Source organism: Telmatherina bonti (genome assembly GCF_933228915.1).
Source record: "Telmatherina bonti genome assembly, chromosome: 6".
NCBI lineage: Eukaryota > Metazoa > Chordata > Actinopteri > Atheriniformes > Telmatherinidae > Telmatherina > Telmatherina bonti.
Genome location: NC_136624.1, coordinates 34708699 through 34729212, shown reverse-complemented (window position 1 = coordinate 34729212; position 20514 = coordinate 34708699).

Sequence of the window (20514 nt, the reverse complement as noted above, 5' to 3'; positions counted from 1 at the left end):
GGGAGCTGGAGTGCAGGATGTGTGGCAGACACTTGAAAAACAGCGAGCTTTAAGAAGCCATCTGGGAATAATGTCGTAAAATAAAGCTGCAATAAAATAAAACTTACAGCTGTTGATGTTTACAAACAACTCCTACAGAATCCCCCACAATGCCTTGAGAGTCAAGCCTGAAGCAAAATCCCAAACATACACAGGCACACACAGACACACACACACACACACACACACACACACACACACACACACACACACACACACACACACACACACAAACACACTCTAGCACACACACATATACAAATAAACAGAGCCAGAACGGGAATGCAGCGCAGAGATCAAATTATCCAAACATTCACAAACACGCTTAGATGTGCCCACACCCACTCTGGTACAACATATGAGTCTGCATGTTTACAAATAAAGACAAAGTGGGAAAGCAGCATATACACGCATAAACACACACATATACACATCCAAACATACCACGGCCGCCTCTGTGGTTTTGCAAAGACAACAGCAGACTGTGGCTCTAAAGCGCTCAGCTACAGCATCTCAAGGCAATAAATGACAGAGGGCGTCGAGAGGAAGCCTCTCCACATCTCCTGTGCTACAGTACCTGTGGACAAAGTGTGTTTGTGTTCGCGTAGCCTTGGAGCAGACAATGTCATGTGCATAAATCTCTGCATATGCATACATTGTTGGGAAGATCATCGCCATTCATCACCTGATTCCTATTAGCCACTCATAAACATGTTTACTGTCACAGGTGCTTCACATCCCACAACCACACACTCATGTAGACACACTGAAGTGAAATAACGGGGGGGGGGGGGGGGGGGACATGCTCAGAAAATGTGTTTATCACTGCTCTCTCGCCATCTTGGCCTTTTGTTAGAAGGCAATAATCAGGGAGTCCCGGCCAAAGCGCCAGCGTACGTGTTAACAAGCTGTTTTAACACACACTCACACACTTCTTCCGCGTATGCAGTGACAGCCAAGGAGGGAGCCAGAGAAGATCTTATTGTAGGCCTCAAGGACTCACTTCATTTTAAATCAATTGTGTCCCGGCCGTTGAGTCTCTAGCAGGTTGGTGGGCAAATCTAAGAACGGACCAACGAGACTCAGAAACAAAACAAAGAAAAGAGCAGAAGTGAAGACATGAGTGAGAGAATCTTCTTTCTCTTTGAAGCAGAATTATCAGCGTAAAAAGATTTTTTTAAGGAAAACGAAGAACGTTTGCAGGAATGAAGGATTAAGCCTCCAAGTGGCTGTTGACTCAAAGATGAGGAAGGATTTCCACTGTAATTTTCTCTTAACTTTCTTATGCAAAGTTCATTTTCAGTGTTGCCATTTTGAGCTTTAAGCACCCACGTTCATTATCATGGCCTTAAATTCATCATGCTTTTATAATAGTTATTTAACTTTCCTTTGTTTAGAGTTCATTTTCACATTATGCAGCCTACTTAAGAATCTGGGAACTGTAGAAATTTATATGTGGATTTTTTTAAACGCAAAATTTTAATTTCTTAATTGATTTGACTTTTTTAGGCTTTTACCCTGATTTCCACATGTATTTTATCTTGCAAAACTTAATATGGCTGTGTGGTCCAGTTATTTAGGACTTGATTCTAAATATTTCCAGAGAAATGCTGCATGCAGGTGAAGCTGCAGGTGCAGTGTTGTGTTGTTATTACTCTAAACCAAGTTGGATACAACAAAACTACATTTTTAATTTCCACTTTGCGCCGAAAATATGAATATTTGTCCAAATATTATACTTTACACTAAAAAGAAATTAACCTTACGAATGCATTTTATCATATTTAGTCTTTTTACTTCTTACAGCTATGATTCCACCTCACACAGCTTGGAAATAAAACACACGTGCTGCATCTTAACGCTGATGGAATAATGTCTGATTGCATATCATGACTGCTTTTTACTTTTACTCAAATTCGACTGCTGGAGTTTCAGCTGTTGTGGGCAAGTTTACTACTGCATGGCTGAATATTTTCCTCTTTCAGCCTCTGCTTCCATTTTTCTGACAGGCTCCAGGTTATATTTTCACATACAGTCATAGCTTTAAGGTAAAACTTGAGCTTTTTGTTCCTGCAACAATATCAGAATAACCATATTTCAAATTGAGTGTATTGCTGTAATATTTGCTCACTGGATTAAAAATGTCTCAGATTTCAAACTAAAGAAATATTGGTTCACGCCTTCAGTACCAACGTTCAGGAAAGGGAAGTCTGCGAAACAAAAATGTGTCTCCTTCTCTGAAAACAATCATCTCTTCGTTTCAAGCAGAGCAGTACTCACTGCTAAAATAAGTTTATGAACTCTTAAATGTGCACAATCCAAAGAGATAAAGGGAGCACAAATGACAATATTTCTCTCATGACTCACATGAATCACGTTTGTATGACTAAGCCTGGCCCGAGCAGAGGAAATGGAGGCCAGGGAATGAGTGTCAATTATTTCTTTTTTGAGTGTCTGCATCAACAGCACAAGTCTGCTCGGACCTCTGCCATGTGTCACCATGACTAGTCAGGATCAACAGCTTTACCTTGACCAGAAACGAAATCAGAAGCCCTGCAAAGCGCCGCTTAGTGAGAAGTCACAACAAATATAAGAGTGGAAGAACGGACACACAACTTATACTGTTTTCTGCATTGTTTTATGTGTTTAAATGCAAATAAGAATATTTACTGTTTAACAATCAGCTTGATTTTGGGAAAAATAATTCTGAAAATAATCCTATAAAAAAACAAGACTCATGCATCTTAATATTTCATGACAACAATACTTGGAGAAAAAAAAAAAAAAAAAAAAAAAAAAACTCATGCTGAAGCTGTGATGTGACAAGGCCTCCATGATGCTTCATGCAGGTTGAGAAGCTCCCAAGTCAGTCATGACGTAACTGCTCCAGTCAACATGCGTGTCAGTTTAGATGTAATTTAATACAAGATATTTAGGAAATATCCCCAAAATCTTTTCCCTTCATCTACTCGCATGCAGGACATAAAAACACACTGTCAAAAAGTCACACAGACACACATACATTTGCAGAGCCTTCCAGCCCCTTCCCTCTTGCGATCTTGTATCAAAGCAAACAAATGACATGCTGTCTTCTCCTCTCTCTCCCCCCACTGTCTTTTTTGATGTGTGGTTGTGTAAAATGACACACCGTATCTCTCCAGCTGACATTATCACTCGCCAGCGCGCTCACATCTTCCGGCCGCACGCCTTTCCCACAGGACTCCCTACAGCAGGGGTCTTTGTCTCTGAAAGCATCACACACTCACACACACACACACACTCACTCACAGAGGAAAATGTGGTAAATCCTTTGCGATTTTACCTCTGCATTGTGTGCTGTCAGTAACTGGTTTAAGGAATAAAAGAGAGAGAGACGGCATGGAGGGATGCAGAGGAGGGAGAGTGAAATATTGGCGTTCATCCTCTTTTTTTTTCTTTCTCTTTTTGCTGTGCATTCGTGTTTCTGATGATGTGACGTGCTGCAGGTCTTTGCTGTGCAGAGGTCACATTAGTGTGGCTTTCAGCCTTAAGCTGACATGTCCAATAATCCTGAAACAATCGCCGGCTCAAGACCAGAAGGGTTGGTAGATGGTAGGAGAGCTGATTGTTTTACAGAAACTAAATACTTGAGCAGCATAAATGCATGAAGAGAAAAGCGAAAGTGAAAGATTTTTGTGGCTGAAAGCTGAAGGTGTTTGTACATTAGAAAGTGTGTGTACGGTAAGGAAATGAATCATCAAACAAAACTCAAATTTACAGCCTCAAGTGATAAAACATGGATATGAACAATAATAACAGCTAGCTCCAGGTTGATGAGACATCCACATCGCAGCACAAAAAACTTCACTCTGCCTGCACAACTCCTTGCCCTCTGACACTGCACATACATACACACACAAAAAAAACTTTTGACGAAAGCATGTTGTTGACATTGAAGATAAATAGATTTCCTTTCACTTATTTCAAAACAAGTCACCCCCTCCCTCCCTCTATCCTCCACCCATCCACCCATTCAGGAGGACATCACACTTTTCTCTGGTTTTTTTTTCCCCTGTTATCAAAAGCTCTCTTCAGTTCACGACAAGTTCGCTCATTTGAGCTAAATAAAAAAAAAAATAAAAAAAACATTTAATGTCCTGTAGTTTTCACAACCTTGAAGGCTTCACATCACTGAAAGCAACATGTTTTTCATTCAAGTTTGGATGTAGAATTCACTGTGACTGGTAACTGACATTTATGTTATCTGTTTGTGAACATGAACTGTGGTTGTGAAAGGCTCAATGATTTCTTTTGATCTACACACGTCAGCTTCCAACACTATTCACCCGCTTGTTTTTAACTTATTGCTCCAGCTTCATGCCAGTAGTTTAACTAACCACTGCTTATATATAAATATATTTAAAAAACAATCCGCCACACTGTCCTTGTAATTTGTTGTGAATTGTCACAGAATTGTAAAAACAAACTTGCCTCATTAATCTCTTCAGCACTTCTTTCTGCTTGTATTTCTGTGGGATAAACCAAATAATAAGCCCAAATAAACATTTCAAGATTGGTTTAAGAGAAATTGTTGTTCATTTGCATCAGACAGTGTTAAAGATATAATGGAGAGAAAAATAAGATATTCACAAGACCGATTAATTAAAAGAAAAGAAGAACATTTGAGGCAAAAAAAGGGGAAAATCTTAATCATCTGCATTTAGTTTATTATAAGTTAATAATACTTTAAACAACACAGTGAAAGTTCTGAACTTTGTGGCATGTCAGTAATAACCTTTACATATCTTTGAGAGTCCTGAAAGAACAGCCAAGGATTAGCATGCAACAAAAAGAGCACTGGATTTGGTCTTGCAGAATTACAGGTCATTCCATATGTGTGTGTGCGTGTGTGTGTGTGTGTGTGTGTCAACTCCAGAAATGAGACAGACATTGAAGGCCATCAGAGGTCGTCAAATTGCTCCAGTTCGTTTTGTCCTGTCAAATGCTCGTGTGAGCCAGTCTTGAGTGAATTTCAATAATCGTCCTGAAGGACTTTTCGTCTTGGGCCACGTTTCCTAAATGTATCTCTCTCTTTCTAATTCCCCTTCACAATACATCTGGCTCACGCTGCTCATCATGTCATTGGTCCCTTTTCTATTCCCTTGTGTTTGATTCTGACAAATACATGGATTATCGGCCAGGGGGATTTTTAAATATATGGCTAATGTGAGCTTTCATGCCTGTGCTTTAATCTGCTGAGTATTTAAAACCAATCTTAAGGACGGGAGAAAACGCAGAGGTCAGGCTTTTTCTGTGCCCGGCACCAGAGAAAAGGAGAGGGAGCGAGTTCGACAGTAGGGAGAAAGTGTGAAAAGGAGAGCAAGAGAAAGACAATGATTTCTCTGCTATTTGAATTCTAACTAGGATTAATGGGGGAATCAGGTATCAAATCTCATCTGGCTGTACAGTTTAAGAGTAGTCCCCGCAGAGTAAGGAAAAGTTGGTTTCATCGTTGTGGTCGTGTCAGTATGAGAGAAAGATTCTAGGAGATCCTGAGGTAAGGGTGTTTCTCTGCTTTTTCACTTATCATGTGCTGGCCTTTCTGGGACCTAAAATTGGGCTTAAAATGAAAAAAAAAGCATGTCTCCCACTTTCCTTTTAACAGGGTAATGATACGATATGGATGAAGGCTCCATCATGTGTCCATCCAGTTGCTCTGCTGTCGGGAGTGTCATCTCATTTACCATTCAGACACTTTCAACTCCTCATTACTGTCTTTCTCCCACCTTTCCTTTCATCTTTTTCCTTGTTTCTGTTCCCCTCTTGTCCACAAGCACTTATTTCCCATCCTCTCAATTCTATCTTCCTCTCACTCTTGTCATTTTGTGTGTGTGTTACCAGCAGACATGGCCTATGGCACATAACGGGGCCATGTGTGTGTCTGGTGTATCAGGCTAAAGAGAGCGGCATTACCTCTGCAGCTTTAAACTGCATCAAACAACTTACAGGCCTTTCCTTTTACGGCTGTAATATGAAGTACTTAACATATAGCTGCTATAAAGCGCAACAGATGCGGGGTCAGGGAACTTGAATGCATGAGCAGGCTTGTGCATGCTTTACCTTGCAGTAAGCTAGTGGTAGAGTTGGAGAAAGATCTGTGTAAAGTATAAGCCCAGTGAAGTTTTTATGGTACAGAGTCATGTCTTACCCAGGATAGTTAAGTAGGCCAAGGCTGATATCATCTGATACACTTGTTTGCTCGCCAACCATACAATCACAGCCTTTCCCTGCTGAGGAAGCATTCAAACTGCTATTTGAACATCAATGCAGCATGCAAATAACATTCACCACCCCTTTTTAACATCAGATAAGATAAACCGCCATGCCTCGTTTGGTAATATAGAGATGTGTTTTGCATCCTAAGGCTACGCTTTTGTTGCAAAACAGCACAAATCAGCCCTCTCAGCAACTTTCCTTGGAAAAGAAAAGTCAGTCCAAAATGCATGAATTTATGCACCAAAGTCTGCGAGGCTAGTCTGTGTGTTAAAGCGAAATGAGACTTACCGCTTAGAGAGGGAAAGATGGAGACAGGATTAGAGAGGGGAGCGGAGGAGTGAGGTGGCCCTTTAATTTGGAAAGTTTGATGTGAATGACGCACATCTGGCTCCCCAAGATGATGGATTCTGCTCCACATGCAATATGGGAAAGTGATCCATCCTTCTTGTTTCCCCTCTACAGTCTCCCCCTCCTTTTGCATCCCCAGTTTCTTCCCTCAGCCTCCCATATCATCGGCGTAACTACTTTTCCCCTTTAACAGTCACTCATAATCACTTCCCCCTTCCTGCTTTCCTGACTCTTTTGGCCAGTTTGACCGTACTGACCTGCAGCACAAACAAGAGAAAATCCAAAATCTGTTGAGCTGTTTCAATAAACAGAACATTTTCATCTTTATGGAATTTAGATATATTCAATACGATTGAAAAAAAAATGGATCGAATTCCTAGAACAAAATATGGCATGTGTATTAGGGTGGGCATTTAGCAAAATATCTTAAATCTTCTGTCAATGCATATTTTTAAGATCATTGCCAAAGTATCTGCAGTGACATATACCCTCACTTCCATCATACACCACGGTCATCCTCTAATTAAACATCGCTTTTCCAAACAAGCAGCCTTTTCTTATGAATACTGCATCAGTGCTGATCCCAAGCTTCTGTCAGTCTGCCTGGTTGTTTTATTTTAGTTATTTTGATAGCAGTGAATCAGAACTACAGCTGTCTGAATGCACACTGGCTAATATGTGCTTTAAATATGGGAGATGGTCACTTCTGAACTGGTGATTGTATATCTGTGGTTGGAACATCCTGTTGAAAGACATGTCTTCATGTGTCTCAGTGGGCTTGTTTTAAATAAATGCTCAGATTATTTTATTGGTATGTGTCTCAGTGTTCGAAGGGGACAAAGTGAAGTAGCTTGTACAATAAGTGGATGTACCGAGGTTTGATTTCCTGCATTTTCAGTGCACATTTTGCTGTGTCATTGTAGTCGACACTGACATCTTGCAGTTCCCTCTCATGTGCTCATGGTCATAAACAGAATTTAAGAAATTCAGGTAAAGTATATTTAGTATTTTATACAGGAACAAAAGCTATTGTTTGTATCAAGAGGTGCAAGAGACATGTTGCTCTTTCAGAAATGAAAAAGGGTAAGATGCAAATAAGGGTCATTAACTCATAAATTAAAGCGGGCCAGTGTCATTAAATATGATTTGATTAAATAGGCTGTAAAGATGGTGGACTAGAATTCTGCGTAAGGGCAATGTCTGATGGCAATGAGAATTTGATGCAGAATAGTGAAAACAGTATGACATTTAAAAACGAGATATCAAAACCTCAAAGTACTATTTTAGTGTAAATTGTCCGCATGTAGTGGTAAGAAATGTTAACCAAGAGCCCTCCGTCGGCTGAACACCACACAGCAGCTAGCTTGTGATCTGATGCAAAATTCTATTAGGTTTAAGTAGATGTGTCAAACGACCAACATTTCTACATGCTCTCCTAATGTGCCCCGCTTCCTGATTTATATTCATTCATTCATTCATTTTCTGAACTGCTTAATCCAATTCCGAGTCGCGGGGAAGCTGGAGCCTATCCCAGCTGACTTTGGGCGACAGGCAGGGTACACCCTGGACAGCCCGCCAGTCCATCGCAGGGCCACGCAGAGAGACGAACAACCCTGATTTATATTCATGACATGAAAAGAGGTTTGAGAAAGTTTGATGTGGAAAAACAATGTTTACTGTACACATATATGAATTCTAAAGGATGTAAAGGAAAGCGGGGTTACAGGCATAGTGATTGTTTATTTATTTATTAGCCTGTACTGTCCAGCATCCTGATCCTGACAGTAGAATGATGGTCTGGCTGCCGTGCTGTGCTGAACAAATTTACTCTTCCAAGAGGAGCCCATGGATATGAGGCTCCCCTTGATTTTGAAAGTTTATTTATTTTATTATTCATATTATAGGTCTGTTATAGCGAAAAAAAGAACGAGAAAAGGGAGAATTGAACAAAAAGTAGAAAACAAGCCACAGCAACCATCACACCTTCTACTAAACATCACTAAACATCTTTTACACCTTCAGAAAATTAATAAGTTTCTAAAACTTCAAGGAAAGCACAATATACATCCTGAGAGGCAAATCCATGAATAACTACAAACAGAGCAGCAACCAGTATGTGTAGGAGTGTAGGTGTGTGTTAATGTGTTTGTATGTGTGTGTATAGGAGTGTAGGTGTGTGTTGGTATGTATATTTGTATGTAGGGGTGTAGGTGTGTGTTGGTGTGTCTGTATGTGTGTGTATAGGGTATAGGTGTTGGCATGTATATGCATGTGTAAGGGTGTAGGTGTGTGTTGGTCTGTATGTGTGTGTATAGGGTATAGGTGTTGGCATGTATATGCATGTGTAAGGGTGTAGGTGTGTGTTGATGTGTCTGTATGAGTGTGTATAGGGCTGTAGATGTGTGTTGGTATGTATATTTGTATGTAGGGGTGTAGGTGTGTGTTGATGTGTCTGTATGAGTGTGTATAGGGCTGTAGATGTGTGTTGGTATGTATATTTGTATGTAGGGGTGTAGGTGTGTGTTGGTGTGTCTGTATGTGTGTGTATAGGAGTGTAGGTGTGTGTTGGTGTGTATACATGTGTGTGTAGGGATGTCGGTGTGCAGCTTGGTATATGTATGTGCATAAGGATGTGAGTGTGTTTTTGTGTGGGTGCATGTTTGATTGATGGGGTATGGGTGGGTGTCTATGTCCCCATGTACATGTGTGTATTTACTACATATTATGGGTGGATTGTGTTAAGTAATCATGCAAATATAACCACGCCCCCTCCAAGGATCAGGGGTGGACAAAGAGGACCCCAAATCTCAGGAAACCAGCAGTCGCTGCAGGACGTTCAGCTGAGGCCATCCGCTGCAAGGGCGACCACATGCCCGCCCAGGAGGAGGCAGAGGACAGCCATCGCCAGAGCCCCCTCCCCCACCAGAGGACACAGGCCCCAGGGGTCCTGGGCCAGCAGCCTGCTACCCTGCCAGGCACCAGCCCACCATTTGTGACTCAGGGACAGAACCTAAGACCCCGCAGGCCCAAGAGCCACTAACCACCGTTTTTTTGGTTGTGGGATAGGGGATGTTTGTTTATGCTGTTGGATATATTGTTTGTCACAATGGAGCGTGCGGTTCATCCATCCAACCCTTCCCTAACCGCTTAGTCCAAGGAAGGGTTGCGGGGAAGCTGGAGCCTATCCCAGCAGACTTTGGGCGAAAGGCAGGGTACACCCTGGACAGCCTGCCAGTCCATCACAGGGCCACACAGAGACAAACACATTCTCACACTCACTCCTAAGGGCAATTAGAGTAACCAATTAACCTAACATGCATGTCTTTGGATGGTGGGAGGAAGCCAGAGTACCTGGAGAAAACCCACGCACATGCTTATGAATCTTTTTAGCAAAATCCGGTTTGTCCAAAATCAGAGGTTGCTGTCTTCTCATTGGTGTTTAATATTAACCTGATTTTTACTGGAACTAAAAGGCAACATTCAGGCAGCATTAAAGTTCAGCATTATATGTCTTGCAGGTTATTAGCGTCAGTATATAGTGAAAGCAGAATGGTGCATTTATGAGTGCATTCTTTTTACTGATACATTCTCACTTTAATGCTGAAGTTTACTGAATAAGTTTACCAGAAATAATCAAGAAATGTTATTTTTACTTTCAGGAACCACATTCAATTTATTTGTTTTTAGAAATGATCATATTTTATATTAATGCAATTTTAACTAAACTTGCAAACCAACTAGTTATTAAAGTGAACCTAATGCTCTTCAAATGCTCTTTATAATATACACAAACTGCACATCCTGCTCAGGGGTCACTGGGTTACACACAGACAGCTACAATAGACACACAATGTGCTTTGCTCATGCACAACTGTAGCAGAGTGGATTACATGGAAAACAAAAATCAGGAAGGAAAAACTGAAGAATTTTTTTAAATGCCAGAAGTTTGGGACTGCAGTGTGTAAAAGGGAAAGAAAAATGCTGCGCAGTTTGTTGTTAATCCAAATGACCATGACTCAGTTCCATGGTCAGTGCTTTAAGCAGCGCAGCAGAAATTAGCCTGTCGCTTCGGGGCCACAAAAAGTAATGAAGAAAAGGTGAAATTTTATGTTTGTATTTTTATATAAAAGAATAAATTCTAGCTGAGATGGATGCTGAGAGACAATAGATGTTAGCCAAAGTTAACTTTTATTGTTTTTTTTTTTCCAAATGATACTTAATAATAATGTATTTTTCACTTCAAATGATGTTAATGTTAATCTGATGCTGCCTGTTTCTCCTGTACAATCATGTCAGTGAGAGTAGTGAGCGTATGGAGGGACACATATGTGACTGTTTAAAGTAGACACACATCTTCTTGTGGAATTTGGAGTACAATAAGTAAATGTCATCTTAAATTATACAGTTGTTTATCTTAATTCCGAAAATATTATGTTAGAAAACTATTAAAAAAAATTACATCTTGAACTAAAGACATATTATTCTGATATTTAAATGTACCGCATGTCTTCATCTACACAAAACATACAAACTGGTTAACAAATCAATGATTTTTGAACAAGTACTGTATATTAAAATTTACTAAGGAAGGTAAGGAGTGTTATCATAACCCATCAAAATGTCCATCATGAGCTTATTATGAATACATCTGCAACATACTTGAAACAGTTTCTGCTTTCATTTGTCAGATTAATTTTTCTCAAAATCCATCATGACTAACTAATATCACTTCTTCATCCCAAATTCCATCCAATTTTATTAGTAAATCAAAGCGCTGATGTTGGTAAAATAGATTTTATCAGATGATGTCATATTTGTAAAATCAAAGACTTCTGGTTATTGTTAATTCAATCACCATTTCTGGCTCGTTGTGTTTTGTGTTGTCTGGTAAAATTATTAAGAATTCAACATCATTTATTAATTATTGTTAATATTCTATTATTCATTATGAAGTTATAATGAATTCAGTTGCATTAAAATGCAATATATGAGAGCCGAGCTAAAAGGAGGACACTAAACAGCTAACACTGACAAACATAAGTAGGTATAGCACAGATACTCAAGTTCAAGTTCAAGAATCTTTATTATTCTGCCGGGGAAATTAGTACAGCCAGTAACAACATGTATAATAAAAAACAACAGACATGTCATATCACAACAAATCACTTAAAAACCTAAAGGCCATTATCTATCTCCCATTGGATTAAATTGGGAAGTGTGTCCAAACCTTTGACTGGCAGTGTATACAAATATCAGTACAGTTTTTGTGTATTAAAAAACATCTTTTAAGTTGCACACTTAACTATACCAATGTGGGTTTAGTTCCTTTAAACAAACATGTGAAGTTTGACCATTTGTTACCTTTCCTAAATGGAAACCATTGAGCAGTTTTCTTAAGAGACCCTGTTTTTCATTTTCTCTCTCTTTTTATATACAGTTTTAATTTCTCACTTAATAAAGTAAAAGCATTGTGCAATTGATTCATGGCAAAATAGCCAATTGTAGAACCTTAGTGTAACTGCACCAGACTGCAATGTTACATTAATACAAGTGAGGTAACCAACTTAAGATTAAAAAATACTTTTCAACCCACTTTGGCTTGTAACAGTCAGACTTTGCCAATAAAATTTAACGGGTAGTTTTGATGTTCACAAACCTTTTCAGCTGTTCATTATAAAATTCATGAACAAATGACAAAATCTTTTCTCTGTGGTACAAAAATATTTTGACATATTGTTTATTTCTCTGTTAAATTGAACATGGTGACACGTGCTTGTGTAAAACGTAAATACCATGTATTGCAGTTTACTTTAATTGCTGTAGTTGTTATCAGGTCACCAAAGCAAACTTGCACAGATTTTTAATACAGAGTAAAGTTGATGAGATTACACATTTGGATGCATATTTAAGTAGTGTGTGCAACAGCTGCAGAGCAACTTTAGCCTGAAACTGGTGTGATGTCAGTGCACCATTAATTAAAGTCATCTATTGTTCTGTCAACTGAATCAGATTTACTGAACTTTCATTATATCATGATCATTTGTTGTCACCTGGTTATTGTTTTACTGAAAGTGATCACTGCAGCATGCACATTTTCAAAAGCTGTTTCCTGGAATATCTGTGGATAGAGATGCTGTACTTCACATTAGTCATTTCAGCAGACATTAATATTAACATCACATTACGCGTCCTCACAAGTGAAATACTGGATGTGCAAAAAATATTGTGACTTCTTTTTAAAATAATTTATTCATAACTGGTTAAAAAATGTTACAACTGCAGTTGCATTAATTTATAATCAAGTTTTGTCACTTCTTTGATTAAATCCCTTATTAAGGTAAGAAAGAGGAGTTTTGCTCTCAACAGGCTTATTCTCTTTGTGAGACTTTCTAATAACTGCCTTAGATTAACATTTGATCAGATTCTTCTGTTGCATTCATCTGTTTAACATGCCAGACAAGCGATCCGTTCAAGAATAAAACATCACATTTTCAGCTTTTTAATATTAATCTATTGTGGTCACACACACACACACACACACACACACACACACATACACAGATAAACACACAATCATTAGTGATACAACATCAAAAAAAGAGTAAATCACTTGGAATTCATTTGAATGTTAACAGATGTGTCCATAATGAAATATTTGGATGGATATCACACAACTGAGAGGATTTATGCCCATCTTTAAATGTATCTTGTATCTTTCACTATTGCATCACTTTCCCAGCTTTTCAGAGTCATGAACCAAGAAGGACAAGCCCTGCAGAGGGAAATCAGGCAATCCACACATAAGAATAAAGCCAAAAATAAACAAGTCAGCCCTGCAGGCCTGTCAGGGTGTCACTTGGGACTATATCAAGTGTCTGCTGCTGTCTTTGGTTCAGAGTGACAGAACATGCTGAGCTTTTTTAACATTCCTGAGCTGTATATTATAACTTCATTCGTGCATGTTTCAGACTGGAATTTTGCCTTTAGTTGGGTGAGAAGTAACTTTGTGTACAGAATTTTTTTTGTTTCTTCAAGAAAATTAAAGCGTTATCTGTCAAGAGCAGTGTCCTGTCACATTTGGAATGGAATACACAACGGGAATGGAAAGACATTCATCCTTCACTAAATGTCTGCATAAGAAAGTTCCAATCGATAAATGTCTCATGACCTTCCAGCCCATGGAGACTTTTTCAGTCTTAGCCACAGTGATGGACAACACACAAATACGCACAGAGAAACACTTGCACATCTCACTGAACACCCACATACACTAATGCAACAACTAGCTGACCCTGTAGTAGACCATTCTCAGCTTTTGTCACTGATCTCTTGCACATTGGCAACGATTGTTAAAGACGCAGGCATACTGTTTCTTAACTGGCTGCTACAGCGAGCTTTTCCTGTGGAAAAAAACAATAATTTTATATTTGTGCTATGCATTTGGATGTGCTGATTGGATGTTCTGGTTGGTTGTTCTGATCCACATCCAATTGATTTGATTTTGTTTTTCCAGACGGCCTGCTGACCCTTAACAAGCTAAATGTTTGTTGCCACTAAACAAGATAACTGGAGGCAATTGGTACTGTTGGTGTTAATATTTGATAAATTCAACCTTCATTTGAGATATGGTGACAGTTTCTGTATTAAATAAAAAAAATTGGACTTTTGTGTCTATTTGTTGTGTCAATATATAGTCATTGAATAGCAAAGTTTTTCTCACAGCAATTTTAAGTTTAACTTCTAAATATATCAGGACTTTCGTACATTTTTTTTTTTTTTTTTTTTACATTATATTCATGTTATCTGTGTCTGATGTCTTTTTACTCTCCTTTGACATGAAGCTTCCACAGCTGAAGATCTGATACCCTTCCTGCCAGGAAGTCTCAAACAACTTGTAAGCTTTTATTTCTGCTCCTGTGAAGTGACTATTAATTCACTTTGGTAATTGTAAATGTCGTGCTAAGCCAAACAGGTAGCAGGCTCGCAGTATCTCCATCAGTTGGCAGTTTTGGAAGTTTGTAAAGCCAAATTTCATACAAGTCAAATCATACAAGTCTAGAGCACCAAAAAACATACATAACTTAAAAATGTCCCTAAATCTTTTTGCAATCCAATATAACAGCAACAAACCATGTTATTCCCATATTCATCCCACACATGTTATAAATGACCGCTCATCTATTGATTTGTGTACTGTTGACGTCACTGACGTTACGTGCCGCGGAAGTGATAGATGTGCATATTTTTCCGCCCGTTGGTCTCGGCGGCAGAAAGTCTTCATCTACTTTCCATTATTGTGAGTTAATCAGAAATAGTTACAATCTGATCGTACATGCACGTTGAAACTATAAGGTTAACTTAAGTCGTTCCTTAATCTGCTGTTGTTTTCATTTGTTTCAAAGCAGTCTACCTTCCATTATATCTGATGTATGTATGTGCTAAACACGTTAGCAGTGCCTTGTGTGAAAGTGGGCTAAAGCAAACGGCTATGAGTCAACTTACGCCCCTTGGCAAGCGGAGCGAGGTATGCTGTTAATGTGTATGTAATGTAAATTGTGTATTGAAGTATTAAGCCTGTTAATATAATTTTCCTGAAATATTTTGTGGAAGTTTGGATGTTGCTCATGAAGGCACCAGATTACTGATTTATGATTTAACTTGTAATACTGAAGTGAAGTTCATACATTTAATTTTCTGTGTCAGGAACTGAATTTCATATCTCAGTTTGTTTATTATTTCAATTTACAAATGATAAGCAAATGTATTTTCCCTTGTTTTATTTTGCTTTATAGTTTTCACGGTGCTTGTGATGCAATGCTGGTGGTGTCTGGAAAATCCCAGCATCCTCAGATGTGAACAATAAATTGCTGCACCGATCAGAAACTCTCTTCTTCCTTTATTGATATCAAGGGCTGCAACAGTGAAAACTCGTCGCAGCATGTCAGCCATCACACTCTACGTCATCATATTGATCAAACTGTGAGTAAAGGACCTCCTAATGCTTTGATAACATCCAGATATCACAGCAAGAACAGAGACTGGCTGAATGAACTGTAAAACTGATCTCATGGACCCTGACTGGAGCCGGTGGACTGTATTGGTTGTTTAAAAACAAAACAAAAAAAAAAAAAAATCATTGCTCATTTGAAATGATTGCATTTCTGCTACCTCATTGCCTAATGTTGTAAGGTCCTGAAGTGAGCTGTAATCATTGCAAATCCTAAAGGGTAAACTGTCTTGACTTGATAGAATTAGCAGTGTATTTGTTTCAGTGCTTGTCACATTGCGTGCGTCGTTTGCTAACTTGATGAGGTTACAAGTGTAAATGTTTAAGTCGAAACTCATTTAAAAATTGAGTTCAGATATACACTTTAAGAGCAAGACACACAAGGTCAACAAAATGTCATCACCTGCTAAAGAAATTGACAAACCCAGAGAGACACAACTGGCACGATCCAGTTCCAGAGAGCGAAACCTAACAGAAAAGGGTCAGGAAATGCATGAGCAAACAGCTAAGAAAAATGATAAGGCATTCAACAAGGCATATGACTCCTGGAAGGAGCAAGCGAAGGAAGCTAGGACTAAATTAAAGGGTTTTCGCTCAGCTAAAGACCTCAATGCGAAGCTGAAGAATATCAAAACCCATGAAGCAATGGTGCAAGAGTATTACGAGCCCTTTCGTCGCAACCATACTGCTACGCAAGATATTAAGAGAATGGATGCATGTGTCGCCCTAACAGCTGAAATCTGTGACCTCATTAACAAGCATGTTGAGGATATTAACGAAACCTTTAATGATCAACTCAAGAAAGAGAGAGTCAGGATGATACTAAATAAGGATGATTATGGCTCCGTCTTTGGAAACACAGAGACAGAAACTGTTATTTCAGAGTCATCACAAGACTCTGACTCTTCTTCAAAGGCCACCTCCAAATCCTCCAGGAAACGTGCAGACGCAGAAGCAGACCTTGCAGCCAAAGTAGAGCAGGCAAAGGCGATGCAACAGCTACTTGAGCAACAATCGAGGCTGAGCAGACTGGAAAGTGAATTAAAACTCAAGGAGGCACAAATGCTTGCAGAAATGAAACTGAAGCTGGAGGAGGAAAAAACAAGGTTGCAAAAACTGCAAGCAGAAAATGAAGTTAAGGTAGCAGCAGCACGAGTGAAAGTTTATCACGCCTATGATGGAATTGAAAATCACGAACAGGAAATTAACCAACAGGTGCAAGACCATTACCAAAATAGAGAAAATCAAACTTCATTAAACCCTCAAGGTGTGCCATTCAATCCTTTAATTGGACCATGTGAGGTGTCAAGGCATCAAGAAATGGTTAGTCCAACACCTGACCTTGCAAGTTTGTTTATCTCAAACCGTCTGCCTGCACCTGAACCAACTGTATTCACCGGCGACCCATTAAAGTTCATAGATTGGAAGATATCCTTTATGGCATTGATCGATCAAAAACCACTTCCCGTGTGTGAAAACATTTTTTGTATTTGAAGAGTTATCTTGGAGGTGAAGCACGTAAGGCAGTGGAAGGGTTCTTCTATTGCAATTCAGAGGATGCTTATCGAGGAGCCTGGGAAATACTACAAGATAGGCACGGAGGTTCATTTGTTATTCAAAGAGCCTTCAGAGAAAAGTTGACAAAATGGCCCAAAGTATCAGCACATGACCCCATAGTGTTAAGAGAGTTCGCAGATTTCCTACAAGGTTGCGTCGAGGCCATTCCTCATGTTAAAGGATTAGCCATCCTGAATGATTGTGAGGAAAATCACAAGCTTCTGAAGAATCTGCCTGATTGGATTGTGCGCAGATGGAGTCGTATTGTAGTGGAGGAGTTAGACAAACTAGAAGAATACCCATCGCTAGCTTCCTAAGTTTCCTAAGAGATCCAAAACACTTAACACAAGGACTCAAATGAAATCACCCACTCCAAGCACATCAGAAATTTCAGCCTTTAAACCAAAGCCACCCTGCCTAGTCTGCATAGACAAATTGCATGGCGTTGCTAAATGTCCAACCTTTGCAACAAAGACTGTTGATGAAAAGAAGGCCTTCATTCATGAGAACCATCTTTGCTTTGGATGTTTAAAAAGGGGCCACACTACAAAGAACTGCAAAAGGAGACATACATGTAGTGTATGTAGTTGTCGTCACCCAAGCTTTTTGCACATAGAGAAAACCACAGGGCCTTCAGAAACACCCAAAAAGACCCACATAGAAGTTCCCAAGGTTATGTCTCATACACTGACAAGACACACTTCTGCCACAGCTTGTATTGTCCCGGTCTTCTTGTCAGCTGCTACTGAGCCACACAGAGAAATTCTCACTTTTGCCTTGCTTGACACATAGAGCGACTCCACCTTTATTCTAGCAGATCTAGTGTCCCAGTTAAATGTAAGCGCTCAACCGCTACAGCTAAAGCTTAGCACCATGACAGCTGTTGACACAGTCATAGCAAGCAAAGCTGTTCGTGGTTTGCAAGTGCGTGGGTTCAGTTCTGAAACTAAGATCCAGCTCCGCCAAACCTACACAAGAGATTTCATCCTAGTAGACAAGTCTCACATTCCCACCAAGGAGACTGCCCTCCAGTGGTCACACCTGAAGTATATAGCAAATAAGTTACAGCCACTACAGGACTGCGAAGTTGGGCTTTTAATCGGTTACGACTGCCCATCAGCACTGGCCCCCCAGAGGTCATTACTTTCTCTGAAAATGAACCCTTTGCTCAAAGAACTGTGCTTGGCTGGAGGATTATAGGGTCAGCAAATCCACATCTTGATAGACACAGTAGTCAGAGTTTCGTGCACAGAGTTGAAGTAAAAGAAATGCCAATGCCCCCAGTCACTGATGTGCTGAAGGTCTTAGAAATGGACTTTAACGAAAGAAAATACATAGACAAGTTTGTGTCTCAAGATGACGTTCGCTTCGTGCAGTTGCTCTCTGACACCATAACGAAAGGAAAGGATGGGCATTATTAAATGCCTTTACCTTTCAAAGACAACAGCCCACCTGCACTACCAAACAATAAGAGGCAAGCCGTTATTCGTCTTCAGCACTTTAAGAAAAGGTTAAAGGCTACTAAACAGTACCATGAACACTACACAGCGTTCATGGAGGAAATAATCAAGAAAGGTGATGCAAAACCAGCCCCTTCAATATCAGATGATGAAACCGTGTGGTACATCCTGCATCATGGGGTCTACCACCCCAAAAAGCCAAACAAGTTAAGAGTTGTCTTTGATTGCTCAGCCAAATTCCGTGGTGTTTCCCTTAATGACACCTTGCTAACTGGTCCAGACTTGATAAATTCCCTGGTGGGAGTCCTCTGTTGCTTCAGAAAAGAGCCGTTGTATGCGACATTGAAAAAATGTTCCATCAGTTCTACATCCCACATAAAATGCGCAACTACTTGAGATTCCTTTGGTGCGAAAATGGTCTGTTGGAAACGGAACCGAAAGAGTATAGAATGGCAGTTCACCTTTTCGGTGCCAGTTCCTCTCCAGGATGTGCCAGTTTCAGCCTTAAGTACCTTGCAAAACAACACAAGGCAGATTACCCCTCAGCATCGGCATTCATTGAGAGAAATTTTTATGTAGATGACGGCTTAACCAGTGTTCCAACAGTCAGAGAGGCTACTGATTTGGTTGTTGAGGCACAAAGACTGTGCAAAACCGCTGGCTTACGGCTGCACAAGTTCAACTCAAACAAAAGGGAGGTCCTGTATTGTGTAGCTCCTCAGAAAAGTCGATAACCAGTGAACCTCTTAAACTACATCCAGACTCATCACCAGAGGGACAGATACTCTGTATCCAGTGGGCAGTGGAAAATGACACCCTTAGCTTTAGCTTTGACATAAAGGATCATTCCCCAACGCGTCATGGCATCCTGTCAGTTGTGTCCTCTCTTTATGATCCCCTGGGTTTTCTAGCCCCCGTTGTACTGTGCTGCAAAAGCATTCTGCAAGAGCTTTGCCGTAGAGATATCAATTGGGACGATGCGCTGCCTGAGAGCCTAAGCCCAAGGTGGGAGATTTGGAAGGATGGGCTCCAACCATTAAAGGAGATCAAGATACCGAGATGCTATCATCCTCCAGACTTTGGTAGCATAGTGAGGGCGGAACTGCACCACTTTTCTGATGCTAGCAGCATAGGTTATGGTGCATGTTCTTATCTAAGGTACAAGACTGACCGAGGTAAGATCCACTGCAGCCTTGTAATGGCCAAAGCCAGAGTCGCACCAATGAAGGTAATGAGTATTCCTAGGCTGGAGCTCTCAGCCGCCGTAATCACAGCAAAGTTAAGTGTTATGTTAAAGGCCGAACTTGAGATGCAGATTGACGAAGAATTTTTCTGTACAGATTCTCAGGTAGTTTTGGCATATATCAACAATGAAGCCAGGAGATTCCATGTGTTCGTGGCCAACCGTGTTCAACTCATAAGGGAGACTACAGATCCAGCTCAGTGGCATTATGTGGACACAGCCCAAAACCCAGTCGACCATGCCTCTAGGGGTCTTAGTGCAACACACATCTCCTCCACAAGCTGGCTATCTGGGCCAAGGTTTTTATGGGAAGCTAAAACGCTCACATTTCCAAGCTCCTCCACAGAACTGCTCGTAGGCGATCCAGAAGTAAAGTCCCTTGCAACTCATACAACTCAAGTACTAGAGCAAAGTGACATTCTGAACTGTCTGAGTCGGTTTTCCACTTGGTCTCTGCTTGTTAAGGTTATTGCAAGAGTTAAGAGATTATGAACAGAGGCTCATCGTGGAAGTAGTCTTGTGACAGTTGAGGAGCGTAGGAGGGCCGTGGAGGTGGTGATTGGTTTAGTGCAACAACAAGCCTTTCCCCAAGAGATTAGGCTTCT